Source organism: Anoplophora glabripennis, unplaced genomic scaffold, assembly GCF_000390285.2.
Source record: "Anoplophora glabripennis isolate ALB-LARVAE unplaced genomic scaffold, Agla_2.0 scaffold18, whole genome shotgun sequence".
NCBI classification, from domain to species: domain Eukaryota; kingdom Metazoa; phylum Arthropoda; class Insecta; order Coleoptera; family Cerambycidae; genus Anoplophora; species Anoplophora glabripennis.
In genome coordinates, this window is record NW_019416221.1 from 1820754 (window position 1) to 1845086 (window position 24333).

The following is a 24333-nucleotide window of genomic DNA, read 5'->3' on the forward strand; positions in this document are numbered from 1 at the left end:
CTAAAAGAAAAACTGCTTCCTGTAAAAAACGTGACGCAAATTGTAAGTACATGAAAATTTTCCGCCAGTTTGTTACTGCCTTGTAAAACCGCCGTGAGTTAAGTCATTTAACGTCGCGGTAACCCGGAAGGTAATTTGGGATCCTAATAAAAGGTCGTGTAAATCCTTCACTTTAAAAATTCAGCTAAACACAAATAACCTTGTTCCACGATTGTCCAACAGCACGCAAAGCATTTCCGTGCCGTGGATTAACATTATTTATAGAAAATAAACGTGTAGTTAACATCCATATTTCAAGTGGTTAAAATTAATCACAGAGCCACGTCCGCAAACCTCAAAATAAGAAAACGCTTATTAACGTGAACATGGTGTTGAAATTTAGAAAAAACAGCATGTTTAAATATTGCTTAAAATGTTTTACAGTACACAAAGAAGTAGTTCAATACAACACAATAGTAATACACCATACCCCTTCCCGCAGCACTGAATTCCGTCTGAAACATTTATAATTTGAAAAGGGGAATAAAAATTTTATTTCTACGTGTATTCGGACGCGTCGATGTAAAATTTGTCCCCATCCAGTTACGAAACAAACATCCTGTGTGGTCCCTTTATATTTCCCAAGTCCACCACACCACCACGCGGGCCCTGCATGTGATCGGCGTTTCACAACGGCGTCTTCGCCCTGTAAATACTCTATCGACAAACACTTTGACGAGTTATTTTCAAATAATAAATAATAGCGTAGCAATGCAAACATCTGGTTATAAATATCGCGGCATGTAATTACGCCAGCCCCCTTGTTATCGCGAACCGCTATTATTAATCAGCAATACGGTTCCGAAGCGGCGAAAGAACGAGTAATAACAGTAATGAAATAACAGCGATGCGTTGTTTGTGTATGGTGTACGAAATGTTCGACATGGTTAAGTATTGCTACCGTGCAATGTAATGCATATCGACGGTCCCACAGACAGAGAATGAGCTCCGGTGCTGGTCTGGTAACGTTGCCATTGAGCATCTGAAAGTCGCGAGCAATATGAATTTGATGTACAAATTATACAGAACACTATCTTCGTACTACAATTTAATAAATGTTTCACGATAATAGTTGTTTACATTTTTCCCGTAGGACAAGTTTGCCGCGTGCACACGTGGCATGCACTACCTGTGTAGCGTTAGGTTAACCGTTGTTGTCACATTGTAATAAAACTCCCCAATATTAATACTCGTTGTATTTTGTTAATCTTACGCGCCCCTGTAATATACAACTTTTTTGTTCATTTATTATTACTCTATTTCATGCTGAAGTAATGGCAGTCAAACTTCTTACACCCTGTATACCACTTATAAATTAAGTACTGTATATGTGATTCAACATATTTCAAGAGTAGTACAATATACATTTTTCAATCGCCAATCTTTACCTTGTCAATATTAAGTGAATTATGTTACAATTAATATTTAATAGTTTTTTTTATAGTTAGTTCGTGATATACTTGATGGAAAACCTTGGAAAGATAATATCTACCTTTAATCTAAAGTTTTCATCACACTTATAACGGTCGATTAGTTAAAATGTTATGTTAAATTATTTGTATAGGGTGTAATAAAACAGGAAGTCAAAAATAATCGGTAGCTGTTTTTGGTCAAACTTAAAAATATGTTGACGTGTGCGTAAATATTTCTTATAAAAAGTGGTAATGATTTTTCAAAGATTAGGCGATTTAATGTTATGCAAATTTTGACCATTCTATAAACATGTTTGTAAGTTCTTATAGTATAAATTTGATTGGTTCTATAAAATTACGTTAATTTTTTTATCCTGCATAAGTGACAGTTCCTGAAAAATACATAATATCGTTTCCAGAATTTAATTATCTTCAGCCGTTTTAAGAAAAACACATTTCCCATAATATAACGATCACCCTGTATATAGTACAGTTGCAATAATTGTTACACCTGGTGTATTAAAAATAAGGATGCTATTAAAAAAACATGTTTGTTGGTTATATTATTTATTATTATTTATCAAGTGATATTGAAACTGAAGAAAGAATCCTAATTGATGTTAATATCATTTGCAAATAACGATTTAAGCGTACGTGCAAACTAACAGCAGAAAACACCATTTTCTAGAATAATAAATCTTCGAGAAACTATTAATGTATATAATTATTGCTAAATACAATTTTAAAGTAATTAATGGTAATTGGAAATAATAAAGAGTCCAAGTGTGATTAATATTTATTACAATTCTTATAAATACACCTCGAGATGGTTTATCTATAAAAGGAAACGTTTTTATCTTATCTAAATGAGGATAATTATTTATAAGACTGTATATAACTTAACAAAGTTTACATCAAGAACAATATATTGAATATTAATTTACAATATTCAAATTTTATTGCTTAATCACTGATGTATAAAAGTTGTTACAGTAATATGAACACAACCACAGGGTTCTGTATCAAGCCCTCTGTGGTACATCGTACATTGCATATATGTATTATATCCATAAAATACAACATTTTCAAGAAAAATTGGTTGAACGACGTTTTTCAGTTAACAAATGGGGTACATTTAATATTAATTTTTTTGTAAAAATAAAACAAAAATATGTGCGTTAAAACTTTATAGCTTCATGTTAAAATGTTTTTATATTAAATAAACGGAATAATATAAAAATATGTTTATGCGTTGCCTAGTGTATTTAATTACTATTTTCATGCTTCAACATCTCGCTAGAATGCATGTGTATTTTTGTTGAATTGTAAAAATATTGCCTCGTGGCTGTGTCAATTAACAAAACTTTTATGTGCCACAACAAATGAATAACACAAGTGCCATTGGTGCCCCGAGGTGTAAACAAATACATTTTATTGCAGGCTCATTTTCTTGTTTATACTACATTTTAATGTTTGATTAAAAAAAAATCATTTGCTTTTAGTAATTCAAAGTTTTCTATTAAAATGACTAATTATATAATAATAGTACCCAATATTGGAGGTTATATATACTCGTATTTGCTTATTTTAAAGAATCAATACTACTTTTAAAACCATGTGTGCATGGCGGACTTTACACACTTATATCCCTGCGTGTACGGCTATCTTTAGAGGGCGTACAACGTGTTGCAGAACATAAACTACTAATTGCTTTCTGAGTAATGACTTTATTGAGACGAAAGTGAAATTAAATCGCTTAGTCAGTGCGGTCGTTTTTATAAGTTAAATTTCACTTAAAATTTTATAAATACATAAAACACTTTGGAGATACGGTAATTACCTTTTTTTTTTGTTTATTGCAATTCCTCAAAATAGTATTAGAGTATGGGAATAATTAAATTTTTATCAGAACTTCCGAAATTAGGAATCCTCAACATTTAGTCTTCAAGATAACCAAGTAGTGGTTCCCAATGAGATACCTACCCGAGAAGTTTGAGAGGGAGATTGGACCTTCAATGACCTTGAAAATGAAAAAAATTACTCAACCATTAAAAAACCAAGAGCTGACCTTGATACGACCTTAAAAAATATCAACCACGTAATCGAACTTCGCTCTTTTATAATGCGACAACAAGAATTGTATTGCCATAAAAAAATAAGAAGTTGAACCAGAGTTAACTTCGTTATATGGACACCGGATCCAGATTCAGCAACCCCAGCCATAGGTATGGTGGTCTAGTCTATCACATATTGAATTTTTTCCCGTGTGTATTTTTTTATACAATTGTATGTAAATAATAGAAGACTATCGTGTAATATTGTAAAGAACCTAAAGACAAATAACGATTGAAGATCTGAAGAAAGGCGAGGGTTTACAAAGCTCACCTCTGGGTATGATCTCATGTCGCAATTCGCTGTTTACGATCAAACCCACGCTTGGGTTGCATAAACAATAAACATGCCTCATTTGAAATCGTATCATAATCTGGGAAAAACCTTGAAAACTCTGTTATTGGAGATTGAATTGAAAACCATCCAAGTGTTATTGAGACAACACAATACCTCATTAAGTTGGATTGCAATTCTAGTCTGATGTTGTTTACGTCCTGTGATCAGGTGTCGAGACATACATACAGCGAAACTACATTCTGGGGGCAATTTGTACAGAGTGCGAAATTACATCTTAAAGTGGCGGAAGCCCGTGATTTTATCTTGTGGCTTGTGACAAAAAGAATAATGTAGGCAAAAAAAAATATAAATTTAAATAGCAGAATTGACACCAATCAGGAGTCTTTCGACTGGTTGGAGCACTACAGAGACCAAAGATGACATGAAGAGACAATTAGGAATTAGATGAACAAGACAGTAGGATAAATAATATTTTTTTTCAGTATAGTAATGTTATAGGCACGTGCGGACTTATCGACAGCTCGAACTAAGACAATTGTCTTAGTTCGAGCTGGTACAAGTTTTTCCGATATCAATTGAAGAACCAACAGATTGATAGTACGTACCAGGTTCGGTTTAGGTTTAGGCATCCCATATACAGGTCTGCTCGAACTAAACGTGGATGCGATAGAAATGTATACGCTCAGTTGAGGAATGCGAGCGCGCGCAAAGGAAAACGATCACAGTTGCATTGGGCTACTGGGCAATAAATCACAGCAGATGACAAGTGGTTGATAAATTGCCCAACAGTGCAGTGCAGCAATGGGGAATTTGGTGTGATTCAGGTAATTTCAATTTATTATAGGCACCTTCTATCAATCATTCATATTATTACCACCAATATAATAAAATTATTTGAGGACATAAATAATTAAAATATGTTGTTGGCCAAATGAACATACATATAATAGAAATTTTCTACACATTATAAACAAATTATTATAATTATTTACCTTTTTTTTAGGGACGCCTATGACAGTCATTAAATTTTATTGCCAGGCGTTTTTTTACATGTTCAACTGACTTCGGAAAGACTAAATGCGTTATGAAACAGTCCAAACCGCGGGAATTTACATATTATCAGAGAACAGCGTTAAGTCTGCGGCTTGGGATTTCGGGGAATTTTTTTACATCCAGGGAAATACGTTTTTCTCGTCTTCGGAGAAGTTTTTCCATTTAGATCTTATAAATGTTTATTTTCTGTGCGCTGTTCTTCTTAAAGTTAGAGGTCACTGTATAGCCCCGGGGCCTGATTTTAATAGAAGCAGTGAAAGTTGAATGTTGAGGCCCGCTTATAGCTTAAAATCATTGGAGTGTACGCAACTTGCTTCGTCTTCCCGCGAATAAGACTCTTTAGTTTTTTGCTCATTTGGTACAGTCTTATTTCATGATTTGTATTTAGGAACAAAATATAATCTATATAAATAATAATGCACCGCCCCCTCTATCACACAAGTGTGTCCTGTGATCTAATCCTTATACTAAAATTCCTTGCTCTGGCTAAGTATTTTAGAAACACTCTGTATAATTGACTATTATTACTATTATTATTATTAAGATGCCAATACCAAAGCATCACAACATGTTAAGTATTATATTAACTACTGTTTTCACGTAACCATCGTAAAAAAATATTTCTTGAACGTGAATAAAATGTCCTGAGGAAACAAAACATGCAATGGGAAAACAATTTAAAAGGATATGACTGAAAATTCGATGATACAGGATCACATTTTAATAGGTCACCCTGTATAGTTAGTTTAAAATCCTTGAATTGTATCCTCTTTGACTAGGAAGTCGAACCGCTCGACAAATCTGTCTCTGGCTAGAACTGACCCAATAACTGTTTCTAGCAAACCCAATTCTATAAATAACATTTTTAACAGTCGTTATTTTCGTAAATAGCAAAGATAAACTTTAAACTATAAAACTTGTTTGTTTGGACCGGTTGATATTTTTAAATTTTAATTCCACTGGTTAAAAAATGTCTATAATTTAAATAAAATTAATGTAATATTTTTTGCCTTACAATATCAAAATACTCTGCAAATATTATCTTTGGCATCTTCTACCTGAGTATAGTTGTTAACAATCTCAGTTGGAACCGCGTAAAAACATTTAACTCATAAATTCTACGGAATCCATAGACGTCCAGAAAAATTTATCCCTGTCTCGTCTAGATATACTATGTATATTCCGAGCTATATTACCATATAATTACCATACGAATGTCAAGTTTTTTATGTTTAAAATCGCATTGTAATAAAACATGTTGTAAAATATCTAAAGATTTATAATTATAATCAGGATAATCGCTTAATTTATCTCGAATCATGTTTAAAGTAGGAACTTTATTTTCTTTATACATATTATAAATTGCGCGCCTAGTAAAATCGTCAATTTTCTTTAATTTTGTATTTTCCCGTTTCCTCTTTGTACCGTGATCAATCCTTCTTTAATTACGCGATAAATTGTCGTTTTTGATATTTTAGTTAATTCGTTAATACGTTTCTTAACTTTTTTATCACATTGTTCACTATTTTCAATTTTCAAACATTCATATATATTTAATATAATGCGTTGACGTTTTACGTGTAAATCTTTGTTTTTAAACTCTGAGATTGTTTCGATACTTTCGACCGGTTCCACTATTTGGGGATTTTCCAGAGTTATTTCCTTATCCTCCGCTTCAAAGAGTCTTCAGAGAGCCACTGTAAATTACTAGATAATTACATATACTTAACATTTATTTTAATAATTATTACCCTTTACTGGTTACGATACGAACAAATAATAATATCAACTAATAAATAATAATACGTATTATACCAACAACATACCCCGCCAAGCAATGCTCTGCACTGCATTGGCAAAGCGGCAAAGCTAAGTGAACCCGTGTACCATACAAAAAATGATTTACGACCTAGTGGACCAATACAGGTTTGCTTTGATGACCAGCGCGCCACCGTCAATTCTACATCAGGCGGACTAGGTTACCAATACCGGACTCGCCGAATTGATATTCGAGTATAAATTACGAGACACATCATGGTCAAAGCATAGAAAGAAACAGAAGTGCATACGGTCTTCTGCTTTAAGATTTGTTGGTTCCAATTGACATCGTAACAACTATACTTGGTGTTCAATAATATATACGGGGTGTTTCTTCAATCCGTTCCTTACCCCGTAAAAAGATGCAATGAAGAAAAGGGATGCAATTTTCAACCCCTTTAAAGGGGTGTAGCTCCTCCTTACTTTTTGGCAAGGAATCTCTCCTTAAAATTTTACGCAACATTAAAGAAACACCCTGTATAATATATTTTAATGCCAAGTGCAAAGTTTGTTGCAGAAGGCGTTTCGTGACTTGAAATAGCTAAAACTGGTGTATTAATTATAATTATTTTATATACTGATGGGACACATGTCGGAAATATCAAATTTAAACAAACACCATGTTATAATACTCTTTACATCACACCCCTGAGACAATGGATAATGTAGAGCCCTCGAGGACGGGGACGTAACAGTCTCTCGCCTCTGGTTGATTATGCACGAGCGCGGGCTGCAATAATGGAATAGCACGCCGTGTGGTGACAAAGGAATAACAAATATAAAAAATATTGGCTTTTGTACGCGCTTCGCAAGTGCTTTCAGAATTTCGCTAGTGTATTTTATGGACCCGCAAGTCGACCGGCTAACCTAACAAGTAATAAAACAAGTAATAACGTAACAGGCTATAATATTCGGGTCACCGTCGGGATTTCCCACACGATAAAAACAATTACATATTGTCAAAGGGGCTTTTCGACGCAGGGTTCGGCGAGTATATTAAGGCGCCCTCACACGACGCGAAGGTCGACGAATCAGCAAATAGTGGCCGCTATAGTCTGTTTGGAAATGAAAGAGAGTAATAAAACCCCGAGATAAGAACCGGCCATGGGCGTGGTAATATTTCGTTTCAGGTAATTATCGGGTAACACTAATGCTAACAAAAATGATAGGGATTGGAAAATCGACTATCTACAGACTTTTAAAGGAAACAAAAAATGAACAAGATACTGTAAATCCCCCAAAATCATCTACAGGGAGGTCAAAAGTCGTTATAGTTGATTTCTTCAAAAATGTCATTCGCAGAAAAGTACACTCATTTTATTTTAAAAAAGAAATACCAACGCTAAACAAAATTTTAAGTGAACTTTCAGAGGACAACGATTTGCCAAAAATCAGTAGAAGCAAATTATGGGCCGTCTTACGAGAGTTGAATTTTTGCTGGGAAATGCAGAACAGGAAGTCAGTTCTTATCGATAAAGATGAAATTATTTGTTGGCGAAGATCCTACTTAAGATCAATTAGAAAATTCCGTGACGAAGGGAGGAATATTTATTATCTAGACGAAACTTGGGTCAACGAGGGATATACTGTAACAAAAGTATGGCAAGATAAAAATGTAAAAAGTTTTCGACAAGCATTTTTGGATGGACTTTCAACAGGGTTCAAGGCACCTTCAGCTAAAGGGCGAAGATTAATAGTGACACATATAGGTAGTGCCAGTGGTTTTGTAGATGGCGGTTTACTTTTATTTGAATCTAAAAATACAGGTGACTATCACGAAGATATGAACGCAGATGTTTTCGAAGAGTATTTTACACAGATGTTGGATCTTATTCCTCCGGGGTCTGTAATTGTCATGGATAATGCCAGTTACCATTCACGGCAGACCGAGCGGACGCCTACGACTGCTTGGAGGAAAGCCGATATAATTCAATGGTTATCCGGAAAAAACATTTCTTTTGAAACAAATAAGGGGAAAAGGAACTTTTGACACTTCACGTCAATCTTAATAAAGATCAGAAAAAATATGTTATCGATGAAATGGCAACAAATCGCCAAATAACGGTACTACGCACGGTTATCACCTTATCACTGTGAACTTAACCCAATCGAATTGGTCTGGGCGCAGGTAAAAGGAGATGTAGCGCGAAATAATACGACGTTTAAATTAAGTGACGTGAAAATTTTGTTAAAAAATTCCTTGGAACGAGTAACTGCAGATAACTGGCAAAGACGTATACATCATGTACAAAAAGAAGAGGAGAAAATGTGGGAACTCGATAATTTAATTGACGTTACTGTGGAACCTATCGTTATCAATCTAGGAGACGAAGATAATTCATCAGAATATTCAGAGGATGAATTTTAATATACCTACTTTTTTATTTTCTTTATTGTACATTTATACAACACTACATTTACTCACCATAATTTGAATTTTCAAAATATATATATTTTTGTATGGAATAAAAGTCTATTCATTAAACTTAAATAAATAGTTTGATAATAATATTGAATAATTTTATTTGAATTAATGCTTAAAGTAGCCTCATGTTTTGAAATGCTGTTTTTATATTGTTTACTTATAAGAGAAATGGACCGAGAAATTGAAGCGGCATAGACAAAGACGGATTGTCGGGGATTAAATTTTAGCTACCTGCTACAATTTAGTACAGTACGATCGCACAAAATTTTTTTAAAAGTACACCTCATCCTATACCGATAATACATAATATAAAAATATTGACCAGTACTACATTTATTTACGATTTGCATACATAATAAGCTTTTATTACTCTCTTTCATTTCTAAACAGACTATAGTCGTGGCCGAGTCAAAGCAGAACAAATACCAAGTGCAACAAGCCAACATTCATATGCAAAATCGGAAGTTAGGGTTTCCATTTTTTATGAATTATCGTGAGATTTCGCATTTTCGATGAAATCTCACGAACTTACGACAAACATTAAATCACTCGATTTTTGACAGGGTTACAGGTACCATAGCAAATAATGTTTTCGAAGAAATTATACTATAGTTCGCCAATATAATCTCAATCTAGAATCGTATTAAAAGTAAAGAGAGAGACAGATCTATATGCCGTTCTGTCTTATTGTATGACCTTGGTTCAACTTCCGTTTACTGTTTCTTTATCATATTCGATAGACGGCTTTAATGTGTTATTTTCTTCAACACTTACTGGTTATTGCCTTATATTATTGCGTAGTTCCCCAAATATAAAAAAATACCTAAAACCAATCTCTTCAGTGACTTGCATTATTTTATAGCAAGGCCGCGCATAATAATAAGATGACACTACGAGATTCGTATGAGTTTGTTGAAAATTGCTGGTAACCAAACAATGGACGGGCACCCACAGACAAATCTTTGTCGGTAATGTGTCTTGTCCGCTGACCTTTATTAGAATATAGAGCACTGTTACAGTTCCGCCAAATTGCTTATGTAGTGGGCAGGCGCAGCATTTGATTTAGCGCATTTAATTACAAATACAAATCGTGTCGTGAACGCATAGATACGATGTAACACGATCATACACGAAAAGCCAAACCGGCTACTGAGCATGTGCAAAATATGTCTGGTGTGGGAAATCTAACCTCAATAGTTTCGTCTTTAACGGGAATAACATTTTTCGCGTAGAATAGGAACCATGGATCCCATGCCCAAAAGTACCCAAACAACTCTCTACGAGAAGCAGGAAGCGCGGTGCGAAAAATAAAATGTTTCAACATGTTTCTGAAGTTCTCAGCTGTCCGAAACCAAAGCTACAGCAGCCGACACCGCCAAAGGCCGTTGCTATCGACAAAGCAGCTGACGACGTGCTGTAAAGTTGGAAAAATCACCCCAGTTTCGGATTTCGGAAAATAAAAACTTCTCCAAAAATAATGCGATATTCGAAATGAAGAATCACTAAGCACACTACCACGTCAAACTTCAAGTCCATCACTCGTTCTAAGTGAGTACAATCCGAAAATGGGCAAACTCCTAAGAGGCCAATAATTATCCAAACCTAAAGAGGACAATCCTGGCGGCTTGTAGTTCAGTAACCAGGGACGAAGAACAAGTATTTAAATAAAAGGGGCGATGGGACAGAAAGTTTAGCGCACCAGTGATAAAATTATGATGCAAGAGATATAAAAATTGAGTAGATTAAATACTAATGCAATTGGAAAGCATGACACATTTAATTTTTAATTATTAATTATTATACTTAATTTTTTTAACAATCGCCACGCGTCAGTGTTAAAGATCGCTTTCACATGCGCAACAACGCAACAAAACCGCTCTTCTCAAACACTTGTTTTATTATGTATGTTTTTTTTTTTCTAAAATTTTGAACATTTATTATATGAGGTACAATGAAGTAAATAAATGTATCTTGTACTACTTTACTAAAAGTAGACCTAGTACGTTTATTTCCCAAAGAACTAGATCATAAAAAATGTACACCATTTGATATTCTAGCTAGAAATTAAGTTCACCTTCGGATACTGGATTACTTATTCGCAACCGGTGGGTATTAACATTCTGAGGCGCCTAGGCGTACCTACATTTCTAACATACTTACCATAGTGCACGAATCTACCATCCAACGATCCAAGGTAATCCTGAAACAATAACGGACGGTTAGTCGACTGTGATGGCGCAATGTTTTGAAGCGGCCTTTCGGCCATGAAAGTATCGATAGGGAAATATAAAGGCGACCGCACACGTAGCGCCTGAGGCAGCACGTTTCTTACTTAGAATGCTTTTATTTTTCCGTTTCGTTATTGGAACTAATATTGCCAATAAACTAATAATATATTAGCAATAAAAAAAGTCAGACTAAAATTAATCTATCAATGAAGTTTTGCATGTCCACACAGCGGGTTTGATCATAGCCTGTCAAACCACCTGTATTGTCATCTTAACTGATTAATTAACAATTTTGTCGTTTATAACAGCAACTTAGCAAAATTAACTGAAAAATGTTGAATAAAAAAATAAAATAAACAGTGTACCTGAGCATAAATATTCCTTGCTTTTTGAAAAATACGTGTAAGTTTAATATAAATGCACAGTTTCAATCATTCAATGTGCCAACTTAAATTTCTAGTCAAACTGAGATAGCATGTTTTTACTTAAAGATCTCAGTTGTTTTCCTCCCAGGCTGCATAGCCGCACTACCCTACCCAACCATACCACACATAAACATGACACTACCCCCGGGGTTTACACAGACGAGCCGGCGAAGCAAGAAGAGCGCCAGAAGAAAGGGCCCTAGCCGGCGGGGCCCAGCCAGGACAAAAGGAGGTCCCACAAAGCGCCTACACCGGCCGCATTTGCGGTCGGGGTAGACGATGGATGGGGCCCACCTACGAAGGCTGTCCAGGCCTACACGAGATGAGGCAGGATAAAGAGGGATAATCCCCCTCGATCCCAAATCATTGAGGCCAATTTCTAGCCATAGAATAATGGCGCGAGTTGTTTTCCAAGCTTAATTTGAGATAGCATGTTTTTCAACCGAAATATGAAATAGCATGTTTTCGTACAAAAGCGTGGATATGTACTTGATAAGTCATAAAAAATAGTACCCAGTTGAACCTGTTTTTTAAAACAGCATCATCATCACGAATCAGCATCTATAAATATTGGTATTCGTAATTAATTATATTTTTTAGGAGACTCAAAATTTAAATTATGCCACTTCATTAAATTCCTATAAAATATGTTATACAAATCCATATAACGGGTTTAAATGTTTGTGTAATTTGAATCAAAAACTAAACTACTAGTTCCTAAAAAAACCACTGTAGTATCCATTCGTCATTTCATTTCATAGCCGACTTAAAATATAACTAAAAACCGGACTTTGTGAATATTATTGCGTTTTAGATTAATCGGATGCTATTTACAAGTGAAAATAGGACTATTATAGATTTTTATTTCATACTGTATATATGTATACACAGCATATCGGCTACAAGTAAGTTATAGAACAACACATTAAAATACACAAGCCCCACATAGCAAGGAGAAAAAGTAAACAATTTATGTCGACGGCGAGAAGTGTAAAAATGTAACATTAACATAAATCTATCTGGATTGCGTAATTGTAGGTATAAAATGTACAAACTGTGGCATATTAAGGTACCTACCTTAAAATTGGACAACTACTAGGGAGATCTAAAGACTCAGCTTTCAGCCAATTGTAATGTAAGTGAAAAATTTATTTGCAGACCCTTTGAAATTAAAAAAAACGGTGAATTATAAATTACCATTTGTAGACCAATAGAGATTTATGATTTATGAATATACCCAACATAAATCAGCATAAAAAGCACAGAGTTTAGATCTTCTAGGTTGGCCATGGATTTTATGTTGCTAGCTTTGCAGAAGTAGCACCCAATATATTTTTTTAGGTTTACGTATCAATAGTTTCTAATAAAACAAACTCAGTCTCAGGCTGATTTGGATGGAAAACGGAAACATTCAGACAGTGCCTGTAGAACATGTGATGTCAATTTTGCAACACACAAGGTGTGTCCCAAATATAGGTTTTTCTAGTGAGGCCATCTATTGGCAATTACATGCGTCTTAAAGGAAGATCCTTCACTATACTGTCAAAATTTCATGACATTTGGACGAAAAGGGGCCTATTTTCAATAAAATACATCGGTTTTTCCAAAAAAACTTTTTATTGTTCTTATTTTTAAAAAGTATATTGTATATTATTTAAAAATTTGCAATTATTCACATATATTTTATAGTTTTTGGTGATATACAAAACGCCAATGTAATATCAGTTTTAAACGAAATTTAAAAAACCTGTATTATGTTACCTTTGGTTTGTTTTTAGCTTTTATTCGATGGCTATAGATACCGAGGTTAACGGCAAGGAATTACTTTTCCAGGATATACCCTACCTATATGCAAACACAAACTAGTTTGCAAATAAAATAACTTTGTCCATAAACTAGTCGTGTCTGTGACAGCTTGTAAAATTTCACTAGGTAAATATTTTGTTATTATCTAACAACATTTATTGTAGGAAATTTCGTAAATATTTATAGGTTATTTTTAGAACAAACACGTTTTGTTTTGATCCTTTTATTTGACAGCGCGATATTCCTACAACGGAATTAAATGAAAAAAATTTCGGATCTGCTCAGTATTGTATTGGACGCAGCCAACCGAGTATTTTGTCAGATAGTGCACATATTTCTAGTTAATGACAAGTCCTGGAAAAATAGATATAGAGAATTCGAATGTTTATTAAAATGACAGAACGACTGCCTGCTGTTTCTACAGGTTAATTGCCCTCGCGACGGAACAGATTTAAAAAAGACCCACGCCAAGATGTCTTGGCTAATGTAGCGTGTTTAACAACAGGAACGTGAATCACACCGTGTGGAACTATTTATTTACGAATTACACGTAAAAGAAACAAACAACGTCTCTCGACACGCCACCCGTGTTATAAACAATAATTCTTACGCTAATTAACTATTACGGCCTAAGAGTTCGTTTTAAAATGAATAGACCTCCTGAATGGTTAACAATGGAATAAAGAAACGTGTAGTAGAAACTAAGGGCGGTTTTCCACGACACGGGATTCGGGAAGTAAATCACCTTTAAATCATGCCGCCAGTTTGGAAGCGAACGACTGCAATGTATCTGCGCAGACTGCTGTTTTCCGCGACTGGGTAATTTAGATGGGAAAATTATTAAAAAAAAATTAAACTTGTACTACAACAAAATATCAAAGTTATGATTGCTGCGGAAAGTGGGAAATGGGAGTGTGTGCAGTAGTATGATATATCTTATCTTTCTCTTCCTAAATCTAATCTATGGTAAACTCCCAAGCTTCGTCAGGTCGTCTCGGCAAATTCATTTAGTAACGATAATGGTTAAAACTGTTGGAACACACGATCAACTTAACATAACCTCAAAGTATATGTATTTGTGTTAGATGCATGTGTAGAGCTCGATCAAACCCATCTTCTCTGCGAGAAGCGAGTATTAAGAAGAGAGTCAGCAATACGAGTGACAAAGGCAGCATACCTTAACAGTAGGGCAAGTACGTTCACAATCAGACAGAAAATTAGCTCCGATGCCGATCTGGTAACATTGCTATTGCGTATCCGACACTCAATGAATTTGGTCAAGCTGTAATTGTTTACATTCCTTCAAACTTTAGGATAACACGTTTGCAAGGGTCAGTCGCTCCTACTGCTGTCGTGTCCGGACGACTAAGCGACGAGTAGACACTTCCCCGTTATTATTAGAACAAAGCGACCTATCGAACGGCAGATATGACGAGCCTGGATCGTTCTAATTTCGTACCACCGGCCGTTTTCCAGGAACGGAATCAAGGACGCGAAAACGCTTTTAATCGTTCCGTTTGATTTCCCGTATGTATAAAATAAATGGGTTGCTCACTGGGTCTTACATATCAGTTTCAGCAGCACTTAGGTGTTCAAAACTGAGAATTAAAAATGAGCACGTAAAGATTTCAAATTAATGGTCATAGATATATATTCCTGCCAGAGTAATCGAAATTGTTCGTTATCGGTCACATACATCGGAATATTACACATACTGATCATAAAAATTTAGGTAATTTAATAAAAAATACCCAGTACGGCAGCTGTAAGAGTTCTTTTGAGTATGTTTTTTCACAAATACAGCGCAAATCAAAAAAACCTTTCATAGATTCAAAGACGCCTCATGAGATGTACTAACGAGCGAAATTTTTTTAATTTTAAAGTAGAGTAAAAAAATTATTGCGCATATTCCCGGTTTGTACTGGAAAAGTATAAAATTTAATGGTTATGAAACACGTCTTTGTGTATAGTTTGACCCTGACTGTAGGTGTAGTACTAACTATAATGTATATTAAGAACTGGGTAATATTTTAATTTAAAAAAATGGACATTTTTCTGAGGAAAATATAAATATACATATTACTAAAATGACTCAGTAAAATAAATATCATGGTGACATGAGTAAATTTTATTTTATGGCGTTATTATTACGTTAGGCCTTATTGTGAGAGAATAATCTCTTTGTACATGGGAAACAGTGAAAATAGAATTCTTTATTTAGATAAGCTTCAAAATAACACCGTGCTTGACATACGTCATAATGTTAATGTTATTTATTCTGGAATTACGTATTTCTGGTATTCATTTCACAGCATAGCTACCTAGGATACAAATTTAATATACGGGGTGCGAGTCTGTTTGTATGAGTAAACTATGTGCATGTCTGCCTACTATGAGGGTGTCCCTCGAGAAAGTACACAAATTATAAGGGACATTCATCAGACAAAAATAAGCAGAAAATGCACCAAACGTTAATGTTTTAAAATATTTCAAGAACGTGTAATATATGATATGTCTAGACGATAGAGCATTCGAGGCGTTTGTATTTGAAGTCATCTTATTTTGTTGTACAGAAAAATCATTGCTAAATTCAGGGGAACAACAAACATACAAAAAGAATGAAAAATGGCCCATGTTTCGACGTATTTTTCCCTGTAACGTTGAAACTAAGCCCTAAATAAAAAAAATCATTCTTTATTTTTTGTTTATTTGACAATTTTCTATAAAGTTACAACTGCGGCCGGTGGATTTCGAACTGTCGAGTTAAGCATCACGGACGCAGGCTGGAACTTGGATGGGTGACCTAAGGCAGGCTCGGGGACGTGGCTGTGGCAGCCTACCAGAGGCTTGGGTCGCTCAACACGTTCCGCATGCGTGTAGTCCCCGATAAAAATGGTAATGAGAATAGAGCAATAAATCTATGTAATTCAGGACCATGCTATCATACATAAAAATTGTACAAGACTTTTCCCCTAAGCCACCCGGGTAGCAATAGGATGGTTTGAAGAAAAGTAGTCGAATAATGAAAAAATCGTTGCAAAAATAGGGTAGAATTGACATGTTTTACTATTTATTCATAAAGTTTCATCGATATTTATAAATATTTACTTATTTTAAAAATTACTCCAAATATGCATAGGATTTTCTACTATTTTTCGCCCATTGTTATAGCAAAATTCAAATTTTTTTATTCTTATTTGTTGTAACTTTATAGAAAATCGTTAAATAAACATCCGCCTGGACTATATGCCTATATTCACCTGGGTAAATGTAGAATGTGATATATATTAAATCCTCATATCGAAAACCGCAATAAGAATATAAAACAAAAAAATAGTGTCACTAAATACGTTTTGCCATTCCCGTTTATTTCCTTTTGCACGAGAATTGGCAACAGGTAGGAAAAAGTTGATATTTCCGTAAGATAATACCAGATCTACATCTTAATTGACAGTTAAGGTCTTCTGTCTATATTTATATTCCTTGGCGCTAGAAAATTAACGATAGTTAATTAAAAAGTCTACCTAAATTTTTACCCAGTTGAAGGTATACCGAAAGAATATCAGCTAATTTTTAGTTTCTCTTTGACTTCCGTTGGATAGGATGAAACTATATTATCTAATCATAGGAGGGTAACCTTCAAGCGCAATATTTTCCCATTCTGTCACTGTCTGAGTCACTTACCTAAACAACAAAGACGAGTTGGGAAGATTCTGCACCTTTACTCTTACTAGCAAAACATTTCGACGTGTTTATTTGTCACTAATTGACCTGACTCAGATGATACTTGATATGACAGGGATACTTGAAACCGTTGAGTAACTCTTCTTTTTTTTTGAAACGGTGCGTTTACTAAACCAAATACCTATTTACTTCGCAGAGAATAACGTGACTAACACACCTCTGATGACTCAGCTCCACTTTTTCAACATAAAAAAAAATATGGAAGTTTTAACGAGTCGTTATGATGAGTTACGAGGCAATTCGTTCAAGAACAACTACATATTCAATGACGGCGTACGAAGTTATACGAGGTTCATTGTTCCCTTCGTTTGAAACCACTTATTTACCTCGATTTGTCAAGTTATTAAATATCAAAACGTGTTTACTTCAGAGTAATTGAATTGAAACCTTCTAGTAAACTTAACCTCAATATTTGTTTGATGTGTTAAGTGGTACTCGGCAGAGTTGTGATATTCCTTAATTGATTCTTCCTGAACTATAAACTATTCTATTATGGTATGATATAAGCGTTTCAAAAAAGATTATCAAATTCCGCTACACTCAAGGTCGGGTTGAGTTTTGAACCCTGTGGCATTCGTTTATATAAAAATGTATCTATTTTTTTGTAGGTTGTGCTGCTACACTCCGAATCTACGAGAGATAAGGTAAGTGCCTTTTTTAAGAACCGCGTGGAGGTGCCTTTTGTTAAAATTTCACACGTTGACATGGAAGCACGCACAATAAATACACAAGGATTTAATTACAATTATTAGACCTTTTTCCTCGCGGAAGTTTACGCCTGAAGAACACAATATTACTAAGGTTAAAAAATCTTCGCTTCCTTTCCAATTGTCTATTTTGAACAGTTTAAACACAGACAAAACGTGTACTGTGTGGACAATTATAGAGCATACATAAAAAATAAAATACGCAATTATATACAGGGTGTCTCATAATGATGTGCAAATATTTTAAGGAGGTATTTAGAAAGTAATTTTATAGGGAGTACTTAAAATATATTTTTTTTATTTGAGCCCCCCCAGAGAAAATATTCAAATCTCAAAATGGCCGAAAAAATTAGCTTTTATTTTTTTCAGGAAAACGGTTAAACTTAGAAATTTGAATTTTAGTACACGTTAACAACTAGTTGAATGGTACTTTTTGGTAGTCTTTTTTTTCTGGTTTCTGTCTTTGAATGAAAGATATTGGCACCCCTTGGTTTTATTTCTCTCACATTTTTCTACGTTAGCCAATTCCAACATGAAAAATAGCTTTTAATACTACATTTTATTAAGAAACTTAGTGGTTTACGTGCAAAAAAACATAAATTATTTTTCCTTGCCGATTAGGTACTCATAATTAATATATGTTACCAAAAACGATCGTCATTTTTGACATGTTTTTTGCAAAAATTCTTGTTTATCAATAGGAAAAGCTAAGCAAATATGAACTAAAAATTTAATAAAAAATAAAAGTTAATCGGCTATTTTGAGATTTAAAGGGGGGCTCAAATCGAAAAAATTTATTGGAAGTACTCCCCCTAAAATTACTTTTTAAACACCTTAAAATATTTGCACATCATTATGAAACACTGTAGAAATATATAGAAAAAATGTATTGAAGATAAATGTTTCAACAGCAACAAGCATAATTTTGGGAACAAATTCTTAAATTTTTATAAATTACTATAAACTTCTTCGCTTGTATACGTGTTTGACCATTTCAGACATTTTCCATAAGGTATATGTAAATTTTTAGTTAATATATTTGCTTATTTAAAATTTAAACAAACATTAATTTATTCTACGTGAAAAATATCAATAGCTATGGGAAAATAACAAGAATTATGAATAACAAGTAGACTAATAAATGTCAACTTGACGTCATAGGTCGTGAGTACTAGAAAAGGTTGGTTTTGATTTTTTGCCAACTTTGGAGAATTCTGCTTATTTTTGTATAGTTTCTTTGAAACCTGAAAAAAATTGTACCTAAGTTTGTTACTTGCATAGAGTTATTAAAATGATGACTTATCAGTTATCACCAAAAATGTTTTATTAATAATATACTTTTTAATATTCCTGGTACCTACTTTTCAGGGCATTTAAAATAACTAGATATCGGAAACTTTGTGGCGACAATTAAATAAATAAGCAATAGTAATCTATATTATGCAAGTAAGCTGCAATATAAGCGTTGTAGTAGCAGAAATAGGCTAAATTTGTGGTCAAGCCGTGTGCCACTCAATGCTCACAATACACAATGCTACTTATTGCCATAAAAACACGTGCCATACACTCAACCAAACAAAGCATCAGAGTCACTCACACGCTCGCAAACGACAAGGTTCCTCAGCAAAAAATCTGGATTGTTCACCGGCACGCCAAGTAGACAGGGCAGGCATTAGGGTGCCACTAGATACGTATCGAATAAATTGATCGATGCCTATACCCCCCATACCTATATATTTATGGTAAGTTCCATGTGAAGCGTTTAGTGTAGAAAAATAGGCACTGCTCCTTTTTGTTTCATACTATTACGCAAATACTTACATATACAGGATGTTACAAATTCGCTTCTCACTACAGGGATCTCGGAAACGGTAAGAGATGCGAATGGGGGCAATTTTGCAGAATCAGGGGACTAGCATTATCTAGCCTCTAAACAATCAAGGCTAACATGATTAGTTTTCGAAATATGTATTTGTAAAAAATCCGAAATTTTGAAAATCCGCTTTTGTTTCATTTCAACTTTGTTTGAGGTGATACTGAAAAAAGAAGAACACTTTCTCATGGCAACTTCTTGCCATCTATCGAATGGCACAAACCATTTTCATATGTAATGTTTCGTCCCTCTAGGACCATCATCAACTTCATTTTTTTAAATACGGTCTTGGAAATTTTATTATATTTTTTGCAAAATCCGTTTTCGTTCCTGGAGGGACGAAAAAAGGATTTCCAAAATTTCGTTTTTTTTTTAACAAATATTTCGAAAAGTAATTATGTTAGCTTTGATTTTTTAGAGGCATAATGTTGGTCTCCTGATTACGCAACTTTGCTCCCATTTAAGCCACATCGTATCTCTTACCGTTTTAGAAATCCCTGGTTGTGTTATTTTCCGTTTGAACAAAATAACATAAAAGAGAACCCGACCTATAGCCAACCCTGTATTATACTACATTGCATCCGCCCTAACATTTCCGATCTTTCAAAATTACATAGTTGTAGATAACAATTTAACATTACAACTAACGGAATTCAAGGTAAAAGCATGTACGTACAATTATTAAATGTTTACAAATTTTTCTCTTCATTTAATTCAAATTAATTTAATAATATTCCTTCTAAATAAGGTAATTACACTGCGTCTATTATACATAATTGGAAAATAAAAATGATCGTCCTATTGATCATTAAATGTGATTTAAAGGGAATTATAACTGCCGATGTGTCATTTTTCAACGTGGTTATTCGCTGTTTCCTATCAAAATGTACACAGGAAACCGAGCTATAACGAAAAACACATGGATATTAACCACGAGAAGTGGATTAGAGTGAGAGAAAACCGCATCTATACATTGAGTGAGATATTTTTCTGATTACTCTCAATAGAAAATACTGACTTCTTTCCTTATCTCGGGAATTAGAGACCACCTGTTGCAAATGATATAACTTAAGTTACTGTTCTTATCCTTACGTGTACATTACTACATTCATTACCATATCTTAATAGATCGTTAGTAAATATCAACAATAGATAATTATGCGCCAATGGTAAGCAAATACTTGTTGGAACGTTAATATAGATTACTTTTTACGGGGAACGTTGCACGTCCAACGAAAAAATTAGAACATTAATGTCACTTGATTTCGCCCGTTTCCAGTTTGCGGTTTTTCAGATTTAAGGTCAGTCACCAGCACTTTCTTGTAACGTTTGGCAATTCGCGCCATACAAGTTTTCGATACGTAAGTATAGAATTTTAGGGCGAAATTTCGTTTCGAAATTGTTTCGTATTCCTGGCCAGTTTTAAAATTTACATTGAAAATTTGCTCGTCCAGATAAGGTAACGGCGATAAGTGTTATTTAGCATATCCAAGCAGGTATCAGAACCGAGTTGTGCGTCTCGTAGAAAGTGGACACCGTAGAGGTGTAAATAAATAGGTGGGTAACTTCGTAGGGGCCCTTGGCAATACGGCACGTGAAATTATTGTCCTTTCAAGGAGATTTCAACAACTGGCGTGCATACGTGCGGATCAGAATGTCCATTCGTCCCGGTCTCGGCGCTATCTCCAAGATAAAAAAGCACACAGATAGTGGCAGTCACATCGCGTTTCCAATAAACGACGTATAATTGAAATTAAATGGCAACTAAAGGTCAACTAATTTGCTGACAACAGGCTAGGTATTTTGTTTACCTGATGTTACGGCCGACTCGGCCTCGTCGCCCGCACAATTCCCAAGGGAAACCACGCACTCAACACTGGGAACAGCCGTCGAGTAAAACTGGAATTCGTTCACTTCGGGCGTGTTTATTATTTACGAATTAATACGCAGACTGTTACTGACGTTGCCACGTTATGACTGTTCCTTAACAAACTCGTGAACTGACTGAAGTCAACAACGGACTGGACTTCTATTTTGAATTTTACACACAACACTCAATACACCCATAGCCAACCGGTAGGCTAACTGTTGTTGACGGCTCCGCTTTGTAATGCGCCGCTGCGCGCTGGAAAAAAGCACCCAAGTATACACCGTGTCCACCTATACAAGTGTGCGTAAGTCCAATATCTAGGTTAATAAAAGATATAACTTTTTTTTTTTCTACAGAGTTGCATACTTTCCCGAGCTGCACAAAATGAAAATATATTTGCATATACAGGGTGTTCAGTATTTCCTGGGCAGGTACCAACTTAATATTTTTTAATGGAAACCTATATATTTTATGGCATTATCGAATTCTACGTGACTTTGTGTTATGATCCCTATTAAAATATTGATAGTTTTCGAGATAATCGACTTTTCATTTTTTTTCCTCATGTTTCGTCACTTCTAGTAGTTGACATAATTATGATTGTCGGATTAAATTGATTAGTTGTCTAGCTACACTATTTAAAATAAAAATTAATAACTGAAATATTTGAGTTTAATAAATAAGTCTTTATGGAAAGTTACCATTTATTTGTAAATAAAATAAAAAAAACCATAAAATCGCTACAAGTGATTAAGAATTAGCAAAATATGGGGAATGTTTGCTAACAGCGCGTATTACAAAGCAAATAATCCAAATTTACAGAGATTTCCACTGTTTTGAAAATAAAATAAAATAAAATAAAATATTGAAGAAGTTTCATCCGTATCATAGTGAAAATCAAGCACTGTTTCCGTAGTACGGAAAGTTATTAGTGAAATTGGAGATTAAAAAATTTGGATGAATAGAATTTTGAAAAAGAATACTCATAGTCGCAAGCTAACTTAAAATAAATGTTCAAACTGTCCACCGTTGTTTTCTACACAAAGCATTAATCTACGATGAAAATGAAGGTGGACATTTCTTAACATTTGAGGCGTTATAGTTAGAAACTCGTTTTGAATCTTTTCTTTTAAGTCTTGAATATCCGTTGGTGGTACTTCGTAAACTCGCTCCTGGATATAACCCCACAAGTCCGGACTATTTAAGTCAGGCGAACGTGCGGGCCAAGGAACTGGACCACCACGACCTAACCACTGGTTTGGATATATGTGATTTAGGTGTTCTCTAACCTGAAAGATAAATAGGTAATAGGAAAAGTATAATAACAATAAAATAATCACATTACAGCCAACGGAACGGGCGCAAATCCGGTATTTTACATAAAAATGTTTTTTTTGCAAAAACTACGCAACTTAGTATAGGGAAATCTATTAAAAAATTGTAGGGTCTACAGAAAGGCATCTAATGAAATCATAAAACACACTATTTGAAAAAGTCGAGATTTTTTCAAATTTTAAATTATCAGGATTGGCACGATTTTTTTTGCCCCCTGTATATCGCAGGTCAACTTTTGATACGTTTTTTGAAAAATTTTTCACTCTACAGTTCCTGAAAATAAAATTATTTCTAGCTGTCATACAATCATAATTATGTCAACTACTAGAACTGACGGAAAATAAGAAAAAAAAATTAAAAGTCGATTATCTCGAAAACTATCAATATTTTAATAGGGATCATAACACAAAGTCCCGTTAATTTTTCACGTAGAATTCGATAATGTCATAAAAAATATAGGTTTCCATTTAAAAAAAAATAAGTTGGTACCTGCATACTGGATATGCAAATATATTTTCATTTTGTGCAGCTCGGGAAAGTAGGCAACTCTGTAGAAAAAAATTAAGTTATATCTTTTATTAACCTAGATATTGGACTTACGCGCACTACGTGGACACGGTGTATAACTACGTCGACTTTAAGAGTTATCCTCTCCCTCTCGGTTCAAATATAATTTAATGACCCTACCTCGAGTTCCTCCTGTGTTCACTTAATAAGATTAAATCGCTTGCCTATAAAATTGATTTGCCCTACCTCTTTCGGGTAGAATATCTTTCATCCACATGAATGGGCTGAGAATAGTTTTGAAGGCCTTGGCCCGAATTTCTTTATAATCTGTATTGTTCGTACGATGATGATGCATATAAATGGCGTCAATGGTAGCTGTGTCAAAATGTTTTTCCTATATCCTCAAGGTGTTTTATCTACAGAATTTTATTTACAGAAAAACCCAGAATCGACCCGTTAGATTTAACAGGCTTCGATAAGTATTCCCCAAATGAGATTTCAAATAACTTTCATAATGACAGTCCGATTTACAAGCGAGTTACACTATTATTTAGAAAAAGAATGGTTTCTGGTGAAGTTCAAACAATATTTGTGCCACAAATGATCTAGTAGTTTAGTTTAGAATTTAAAAGATCAAAATAAGCAACTTTCCTAGAAGCGGGGAACATCTAGCCAGGAGACA

The 24333-nt window shown here is 34.4% G+C and overlaps 1 protein-coding gene across 2 annotated transcripts in view; it reads right to left on the reverse strand.

Annotated features, from left to right (window-relative positions):
- Positions 1-24333, reverse strand: part of LOC108908275 (E3 ubiquitin-protein ligase RNF144A) — a 52108-nt gene that overhangs the window by 22414 nt on the left and 5361 nt on the right. The window contains exons 1-2 of one of the 2 annotated variants that reach the window (XM_018712264.1): positions 21751-21963; positions 11317-11356 (exon numbers count right to left, since the gene is read on the reverse strand). The gene's annotated coding sequence lies outside the window, so the exon portion shown is untranslated. Of the gene's footprint in view, positions 1-11316; positions 11357-21750; positions 21964-24333 lie in introns of those variants that run through there. The other variant, XM_018712265.2, reaches the window with a different exon arrangement.